The sequence below is a fragment of the Salmo trutta genome, chromosome 26 (assembly GCF_901001165.1).
Source record: "Salmo trutta chromosome 26, fSalTru1.1, whole genome shotgun sequence".
Classification (NCBI taxonomy): Eukaryota; Metazoa; Chordata; class Actinopteri; order Salmoniformes; family Salmonidae; genus Salmo; species Salmo trutta.
In genome coordinates this window covers 3,970,712-3,980,353 of record NC_042982.1, presented here as the reverse complement: position 1 = coordinate 3,980,353, position 9,642 = coordinate 3,970,712, and positions in this window count along the sequence as shown.

Genomic DNA, 9,642 nt, shown 5'->3' with positions numbered 1-9,642 from the left:
ATCAAATTTTCATAACTATTCACACCCGAGTCAATACATGTTACAATCGCATTTGGCAGCGATTACAGCTGTGTCTTTCTGGTTAAGTCTAAGAACTTTGCACACCTGGATTGTACAATATTTGCCCATTATTCTTTTAACAAAAGTCAAGGGGTGTGAATAGTTTTGAGAAGGCACTGTTGAGAAGGCATGATGAGAAACATCAGGTTCAAACAGTCAACTAAACAGTCTACTATACATGGCTTTTCTTCACAGGGGATTCACTCAAACACAACCGATCAACGTTTGACATATCCAAAAGACAGTGCCCATTTTCTATGTATTATTTCAATAACTCATTTGGGATTTTTTTTTAATTACAAAATACGAATCTTCTTAAAGACAGAAGCGTTGTAGTTTCTTGACAAAAAGTCTGAGGGAAGTCCAGTGAATGAGGGATTAAATAAAAATGTATAAAGATTTATGTTTAGGGACATTGGTTTGTTCCTGACGGTGTGGCCTGACAAGGATAGACTAACTAGAGCTCGTCCAATCAGGGCACAGGACTACCCATGAGCCTCTCCTGGCGGAGGGACATCAGCCTGTTGAGCCAAAGCTCCTGGGCCTTCTCCTTGTCCAGGAACAACTAGAAGAGAAGACAGACGAGCACAGTGCACGGTTAGCTACAGATGAGTAGATAACAGAACACACAAACAACCAGACAGAGAAGTTATTGGGATGAGTGACAGGGTCTGGAGAAAGGTGTGTGTGTGTGTGTGTGCATGTGAAAGAGTCTGAGGGGAGATGTGTGGTTGAGAAAGTGAGGGATGAGTGGGTGCAACACACTGAGACAATCAATGCTATACTTCAGTAACCTTTAATGTTACTATACTGAACAAAAATAGAAATGCAACATGTAAAGTGTTGGTCCCATGTTTCATGAGCTGAAATAAAAGATCCCAGAAATGTTCCATACGCACAAAAAGCTTATTTCTCAACAACAACAAAAATTGCACAAATTTGTTGATATCCCTGTTAGTGAGCATTTCTCATTTGCCAAGATAATTCATCCATCTGACAGGTGTGGCATATCAAAAAGCTGATTAAACAACATGATCATTACACAGGTGCACCTTATGCTGGAGACAATAAAAGGCCACTCTAAAATGTGCCGTTTTGTCACACAACAAAATGCCACAGATGTTTGAGGGAGTATAGAATTGTCATGCTGACTGCAGGAATGTCCAACAAAGCTGTTGCCAGAGAATTTAATGTTAATTTCTCTACCATAAGCCGCCTCCAACGTCGTTTTAGAGAATTTGGCAGTACGTCCCACCGGTCTCACAACCGCAGACCACGTGTAATCACGCCATCCCAGGACCTCCACATTCGGCTTCTTCCCCTGCGGGATCGTCTGACACCAGCCACCCGGACAGCTGATGAAACTGAGGAGTATTTCTGTCTGTAATAAAAACCCTTCTGTGGGGACAAACTCATTCTGACTGGCTGGGCCTGCCTCCCAGTGGGTGGGCCTGGCTCCCAAGTGGGTGGGCTTATGCCCTCCAAGGCCCATCCATTGCTGTGCACCTGCCCAGTCATGTGAAATCCGTGATTAGGGCCTAATGAATTTATTTCAATTGACTGATTTCCTTATGTGAACTGTAACTCTGTTGAAATTGTCTATACGCATGTGCATGCCTGCGTACGTGTGTGTGTGTGTGTAGGGCCTACTGAGTCAGATCCGGGAGTAGGAGGGGAGGCGTCTGCAATGATCCTGACTGAGCTCACTTTGGTGTGGTGCGCCGTCATACATTGACACCTCTTCCTGGCGCTCAGTGTGCTTTTTCGCGCAGGATGTGTCAAAGCCCACCAACCCCCCGTCCCCCCCCCCCCGTCCCGTCCCGTCCGGACAGCACACTGACCTGCCACAAGCCTGACACACAGGTGTGAGCTCCGCTCTACTGAACTAACCTAGCATTGACCCCAACCTGGCGCATGGCCATAAGTCAGCCACAGAATTGTGTTGATTGAAAGGTGCTTAATTGAGCTTACATTTACATTTTACATTTAAGTCATTTAGCAGACACTCTTATCCAGAGCGACTTACAAATTGGTGCATTCACCTTATGATATCCAGTGGAACAACCACTTTACAATAGTGCATCTAAATCTTTTAAGGGGGGGGGGTTAGAAGGATTACTTTATCCTATCCCAGGTATTCCTTAAAGAGGTGGGGTTTCAGGTGTCTCCGCTTGCCTGCCATGGTCCTAACATGGCTCAGTTGATATGAATATGGCGCTAGCAACAGCAGGGTTGCGGGTCCAAATCCCAACGGGGGCTACCGGTGCAAAAATATAAGCACTCACTGCTGTAAGTCACTTTGGTCACTTTGTCCATGACAGACTGACCAGGTGAAAGCTATGATCCTCACTTCAATCAGTGTAGATGAAGAGGAGGAGACAGGTTAAAGAAGGATTTTTAAGCCTTGAGACAATTGGGACATGGATTGTTTTTTTGTGCCATTCAGAGGGTGAATTGGCAAGACAAAATATTTAAGTGCCTTTGAAAGGGGTATGGTAGTAAGTGTCAGGGGCACTGGTTTGTGTCAAGAACAGCAATGCTGCTGGGTTTTTCATGCTCAACGGTTTCCCGTGTCTATCAAGAAATTTCCACCACCCAAAGGACATCCAGCCAACTTGACACAACTGTGGGAAGCATTTGAGTCAACATGGGCCAGCAACTCAATATTCATGTTTTGTACACTCAGTGTACATGTGGCTGGCGCATCGTAACCAGTGGAATAATCCCAAAAGTGCAAACTCTGCTCAATAGAACGCTCAAAGCATTTGAAATAAATAAATCACTTTTTGAACCCAGGTCAGATTAGCCATGATGGGATACTACTGGGGGTGCATGGCTGTGGTGGGTGACAGAAGAGTACACTCACCGAACAGTTTATAAGGTACTCCACCCCGTTCCCAAAAATGGTTATGTGGCCGTGGCTTGCTACATAAAGGAGGCAGACAGGCATCGGGGCATTCAGTTACTGTTGGATTGAATGTTAGAATGGGCCAAACGAGTGACCTAAGTGACTTTGAGTGTTGTATGATCGTCGGTGCCAGGCGCCGGATCCAGTATCTCAGAAACAGCTCTACCCTCCTGGGCTTTTCATGGATGACAGTGGCTAGGGTTTACCGAGAATGGGGAGACCCGTCAGCGGCAGTCCTGTGTGCCAAAACAGCTCATTGATGAGAGAGGTCGAATGGCAAGAATCGTGCAAGCTGACAGGCGGGCCACAAACAGACAAATAATGGCATACAACAGCGGTGTGAAGAACGGCATCTCGGAATGTACAACTCATTGATCCTTGTCTAAAAACAAGAAGAAGCGGCTCCAGTCGGCATTGCGATCACCAACACCGGACAATTGAGGAGTGGAAAAACATTGTCTAGTCTGACAAATCCCGGTTCCTGTTGCGTCATGCTGATGATAGAGTCAGGATTTGGCATAAGCAGCACGAGTCCATGGACCTATCCTGCCTGGTACAGGGCGGTGGTATAGTGGTGTAGGGAATGTTTTCCTGGCAAACGCTAGGTCTCTTGATAACAATAGAGCAACAAACATTTCTGATAGATGGTGTACCTAATAAACTGTCTGGTTAGGGTATATTTCTAGTATATGGATTTTTTTTATGGATTATTGTCTAGAATATATCATTTATTTTCCCCATTGAGTATCATGTGCAACACACCAAGAAGTAGGAACGCAAATTTCCGGTATCTTACCCAAAATTCCCTGGTTTTCCAGAATGTTGGTACAACCCTACTAAGAAGCCCAAAGTCTCTGCCTTGATAAGAAAATTTGTCATGGGAACCATATGAACCAACCAGGTCACACAATTTGCTTCAGTTAAGGCAAATGTAGGAGCAGGTTTCTATTTTGTTTTCTACTATTTGGAGGTTAAAGACACCCTAAAGATCCACTGCAGCCTTTCACAGAGCACGGGCCGCCTGACAAACAAAAAACCCATTCGAAAGACAGATCATTTCCATCTCTTCATATCCAGTGTCTCTGTGTGTATATAATGATGTTTGATTTATCCAACGTGCGTCTGATAGCTTAGGAGAGCTAAATATGCAGCGTCTGGTGTGTAACGGCCTTGTGAATCACTCATCTCTCGCCTTAAACACGACGACACACACACACATACGCGTATGGCCTAACCCACAGTATGGGGTGTACACCATTCGCTGTGTGTTATCTAGGGTTCGACACGATGACTAGATCAGTCCCCCCCCCCCCCACCCTCTCGCCCAGGCTCTGGGGTGTCGCAGCAGTAACGAGTTTGAGATGACAGTATCTACAGTAGGGGTAATGGGGAATCATTATTCCTGATTGGCTCTCCCCCGCCTGGGGCATATTGCTGCCATAGATCAGGCTGTCATGGGTTGATCTGCATGTGTTGGGGCTAACTCACTTTCCCCCACGGGGAGATAAATGACTCCACACAGCTCTTCCAAAAGGGGGGGTCGGAGTAGAGAGAGATTCAAGTTAGGCTTCATTTCCTATCCTAAGGCCTGACTCTGTGTGGATGGAAATTCTTGATTGTCGTGGGGTGTGTGTATGTATGTGTGTGTGTGTGTGTGTGTGTGTGTGTGTGTGTGTGTGTGTGTGTGTGTGTGTGTGTGAGTCAAAGAGTCTGAGGGGATATGTGTGGGTGATAAGTGGGCCCAACACCCTGAGACAATCTATGCGATACTTCATATTCCTGTGTGTGTGTGTGTGTGTGTGTTTGTGTCCCCCAATCAGAAAAGAGTGCGTGTGTGTGTTCGGGGAGAACTTACCCTGGGGTGTGCTAGCGTGTCGCTGTCATCGTAGCAGATCGCGGTAGGTAGACAGCTGATGTCTGTAAGGAGCAGAGGTGGGTCGTCTGGTTCCTGCTCGACTTTCACCGACTCCGTCTAAAAACACATCGAGAATGCCCGTTGATCTAACATTACACTAGGGCTGCAACATTTCCAAGTTCTCCAGATATCCTGGTTAGGGGATTCTAAACGTCCTGCCTATTTTCCTTCCTAATTCCAGGAATCTTCCACTCTGCATTTCTGGAAAACCTTGGAATTTTGGGAAAGTAATCTGAATTTGGGAACTCTACATCACACCAGGTCGGACCAAACAAATCAATCACACGGTATAGTAGTGTAATGTCCTATTTATTCGTCACATCACATTTTCTGACAAGAACAAAAAATGTGCTGCTTGCATTAACGAGCTAGAACACTCATGCAGAGGAATGACAGAGGCAGCAGATGTAGTTTGGTGTTTGTCCAGAAGATGGCAGTGTGAGTATAAGTCTGAAGTACTGACTGGATTCTTCTGAGCAGTGTGCGTGTGTCTTTGTTTAACACATGCACTTCCTGCAGCCGGGAGGGACACTGATGAGGGTGTATGTGCGGAGCCTGATGGAAAATTCACCAGGTGTCCTCCCTACTCGAGTGGGGATGGAAGGGAGTTAGGACATGGCAGCCAAGGGGTCACACCACTTTCCTCACACCCTGTATCTTCATTATTTCATTAGGGCCTCTATTTGAACATGCAAAGTGTAAATCAGTGGCTAATTGACTGCTAACTGGAGAGGGCTGCAGGTTTTTGGCCCCTGGGGGCCTCAGGTTAGGGCCTGCGCTTCTGAGCTGAGAACACTTAACTATAAAAAGTATCTCAATTACATTTACACTTTGGTCATTTAGCAGACACTCTTATCCAGAGAAACTTACAATCAGTGCATTCAACTAAGGTAGGTAAGAAGACAACAATATGCAATCACGTCCCTTTCCCTGTCCTCCTCTCATACCACTTACACAGGCCAGGTACAGCAGTGATAAGAGAGAGAGAGAGAGAGATAAAAAATAAAAAAATTAAAAGAGAGGGCAACAGCACACAGAGGGATAGATACAGGTCCCGGTCCCAGTGCCTGGTGTAATCTATCAACCCGCTCCACTTGGACTGTCACCTTTTGTCCTAACCCTCCCAGGATCGGCAATGATTGCCAACAAATCTAATATCCTCCACGTTTTCCCAGGCAGGAGCATTTCAATAATGACTTCTGTGCTTCTGTCGCTGTGTCTGTGGAGAGAGAGAGAGAGAGGGCGAGGGACAGAAACCCGCCGCGGTGGCTTTTGTGACGGTTATCCCGCTTTTGTGGCGGCCGAGCAGATCAAAAAACAGTCCCGACCGGCCCCCTTTCTCGTCCCGAACAAACGGACGGAGCAAACGGCATTGAATGGGAATGGTTTAATTTGGGTCCGGGAGCCGCCCTCGGACAGATGGAATAAAAACTGGAGGGGGGAGGAAGGAAATCTAATAAGAGAGAGAAAGAAGCGAACAGAAAAGGAGAGAGAGAAAGCGCACCTTGACACTGTCTCGGGATGATTTGAAAGCCTGGGGAACAAAAGATTCGCTCTCAATGGCCTCAATGTCCTTTATCCTTCGCACTTGATCCGCCAGCGACGTCCCCTCTGGAAACAGAAACAGAGAGAGAAGGAGAGATAGAGATCGAGAGGGAGAGCGATAGAGAGGGAGAGAGAGAGACAGAGGGAGAAAGTGAGAGAGAGGTTAGCAGTGTTAGGGGGAAGAGGTCATACACACTGGGATTTGTTAGCTGCCCTCAAGTCACGTTGACACAAGAGGGACATCAGGGGAAGTGAACCGATTACATTTAGGATGGTTGACTCTGTCCATGTTCTCTTGGCAGTAATGCTCTTTGGCACTTGCTAAGAAATCTCTGATGTGACCGAATCTCTGTATTTGTTTAAAAGGAGATATTAGCTAGGGGGACCTGACAGGGGGTCAGGTCTGGGGCCTACCCCCATGAAAGAGAGAGAGACACAGGGCAAGACACTGAAGACAAACAAACAAAACAAACACAGAAGGTTGATCAGTCCCAAATGGCACCCTATTGCCTATATAGTGCACTACTTTTGACCAGAGCCCTATGGGTCAAAAGTAGTGCATTTGGGATGTCCCTGAGGATCACAGACTAAATAGAATATATATTAGAATGTTTTTAAACATTGTCATTGCAAACAAACACTGTATAGCCTCAAAATATGCTTAAAACAATAATTGTAATATATTGGATTGTCAGTCATTGCATCAATAGCTCTGTCTATGAATTTAAGAGTTGTTACATTTCTCTAGGCCCATCCCTCAACTTTTTATCAAAACCAAAGCTGGGTCTCCGCTTTGTTATTGTTTCAACTGTTGATTGCCCATTTAAGCAAATCTCAGTAAGCACCGTCTATTATCTTACAATGAAACTATTTAAGTGTAAAAAATGAAATCCACATTTTACGCATCAAATTAAAAAGACGTAGGCGGAAGGCACATTTTTGATTTATGAATATGTGTCTGGAAAGGTAGGAACTGTAAGAATCTGAACAATACTTTTCTTCTTTCGCCTGTCAATCTCTCCACCAATCAGTCAATATTTATCCCTCGCTTACCTATCCATTTATCCTCCCCTGCACACTTCCATCTATCTAGCTGTCAATCTGAGAGATACCCCCGTCTCTGTTTGAGTTCCATGTAGAAAAGAGAGGAGCACAGAGAGACCTCCAGTGAGTCTGCATATGCTTCAATAACACAGAAGCTGCGACTGCAGTACCTGGTAGGGAAATTAAAAAGTTTCAATGAACAGGTGTGGGTTGTAATGGCTCACAGTGAATGACACGGATTGAGTGCGCACAAGCACACATGAACGAACACGCACACACAGAGACGAACACGCTCAAATACACACACATACTCACACACAACGAAGACACACCAGTTTCAGCTAATGGCAGGAGTTAAATACATGCATTAAGAGCCACAGAGAAGCTGTCACAACAGAGCTTTCTGGGCCGCGTGTTTAATGACTAGATTCATATTTGTTCTGGTTTTCACTAGGTTAGCGTGAGTGGCACAGCAACACACTTTCACACACACTTCTCATTATTTGCCTCAGTGCACGCACGCACGCACACACACACACAAAAACACACACACAGGGTGAGGTAAAAGTAACAAAAGACAAGGACATAATGTTGTTGAAACAAACTTTGTTTCCATTTATATTTACTGGGAGAACTGAACAGACTGACTGACAACTGGAATTAAGCATTCCATCCATGACAGTTTGTCTTGTTGTGTGAGGAGAGGAGCAAGAAAAATAGACGTGGTATCTCCAAAAATAGTTATTACCTTGAATGTGCGGCTAGATGGAGAACGGGAGCGCCAGCCCAATATCCTCCTGAAGACTGTGGCCTGTCCTTCACATGACAGCCACAGCATCATAAAAAGTAGTGTGTGTGTGTGTGTGTGTGTGTGTGTGAATGTGTGTGTGTGTTCAAGTTTGACGGAGAGCCAAATCCATCAACAATGAATCCCGTTTTCAATCAGTGATCGATGAATCCACCCTCCGCCCTCTGAGGTAAGAGTTAATAAAGGACACACACACACACACACACACCTCAGCCCCCTCCCCACCCTATCTGCCCAGATATATCAATGACAGACCTTCGGGCGGGCGGCAGAGTGGACGGACGAGGCCCACGGAATCCATTAAAGCCTCATACTTTTTGACAAACACATTATTGGTAGATAAAATGACTTCCATATGCTGTTTGACAGATGTCAGTGGGGAAAGATATGTATTTCATAGGAAAATCTAAAATAATGGACTTTGAGAGAGAGAGAGAGAGAGAGAGAGACGGGCCGAGCTACATACAAAACAAAAATCAATACCCGTGCCGACCGAGTAGCGGAGAGTGGAGAGCCCGGGAGGTCAAAGTTGATATTTAATATTGACACATTATCTGGCAAATGAATTTAGCGGCGCGACTCGATTGTCACCGCATTACTGGCAGCGCTGGTCTGTCGGCGATGAGATAAAGACGGAGGGAAGAGAGAGGGGGGGGGGACATAAACAGACAGTAAAAATATTAGAAAGACAATGCCTTCAATGTACAGCACGTTCATGACAGCTCAATATTTTCATTAAACTGCTGTATTACTCTCCATAGAGTTATCCAGCTAGGTCAGGACCAAAAATAGCTGTAAACAGTGGAGGAGGCCTTTAAATGGTCTTACCACCATTATGAGTGACCTGGTGGGGCGTCAAACCAAAATGATCAATACACTAGACCATATTGAGAGCCCTTACATTTTTCATCCTCGTATTCACTCGTTATAATGAGCCTAACAATGGTTAGTGATTGATCGGCTTCTTACCAAATCAAATGTTATTAGTCACATGCGCCAAATACAACCGGTAGACCTTACAGTGAAATGCTTACTGACCAGCCCCTAACCAACAGTGCAGTTAAAAAAAATACGGATAAGAATAAGAGATAAAAGTAACAAGTAATTAAAGAGCTACGGTAAAAATAAAATAACAATATATACGGGGGTGCCAGTACAGAGTCAACGCGGTCACCGGTTAGTTGAGGTAGTATGTAGGTAGAGTTAATTAAAGTGACTATGCATAAACGACAAGACAGAGTGGCAGTGGTGTGGAGGGGGGGGGGGCAATGCAAATAGTCTGGGTAGCTATTTGACTAGATGTTCAGGAGTCTTATGGCTTGGGGGTAGAAGCTGTTTAGAAGCCTCTTGGACCTAGACTTA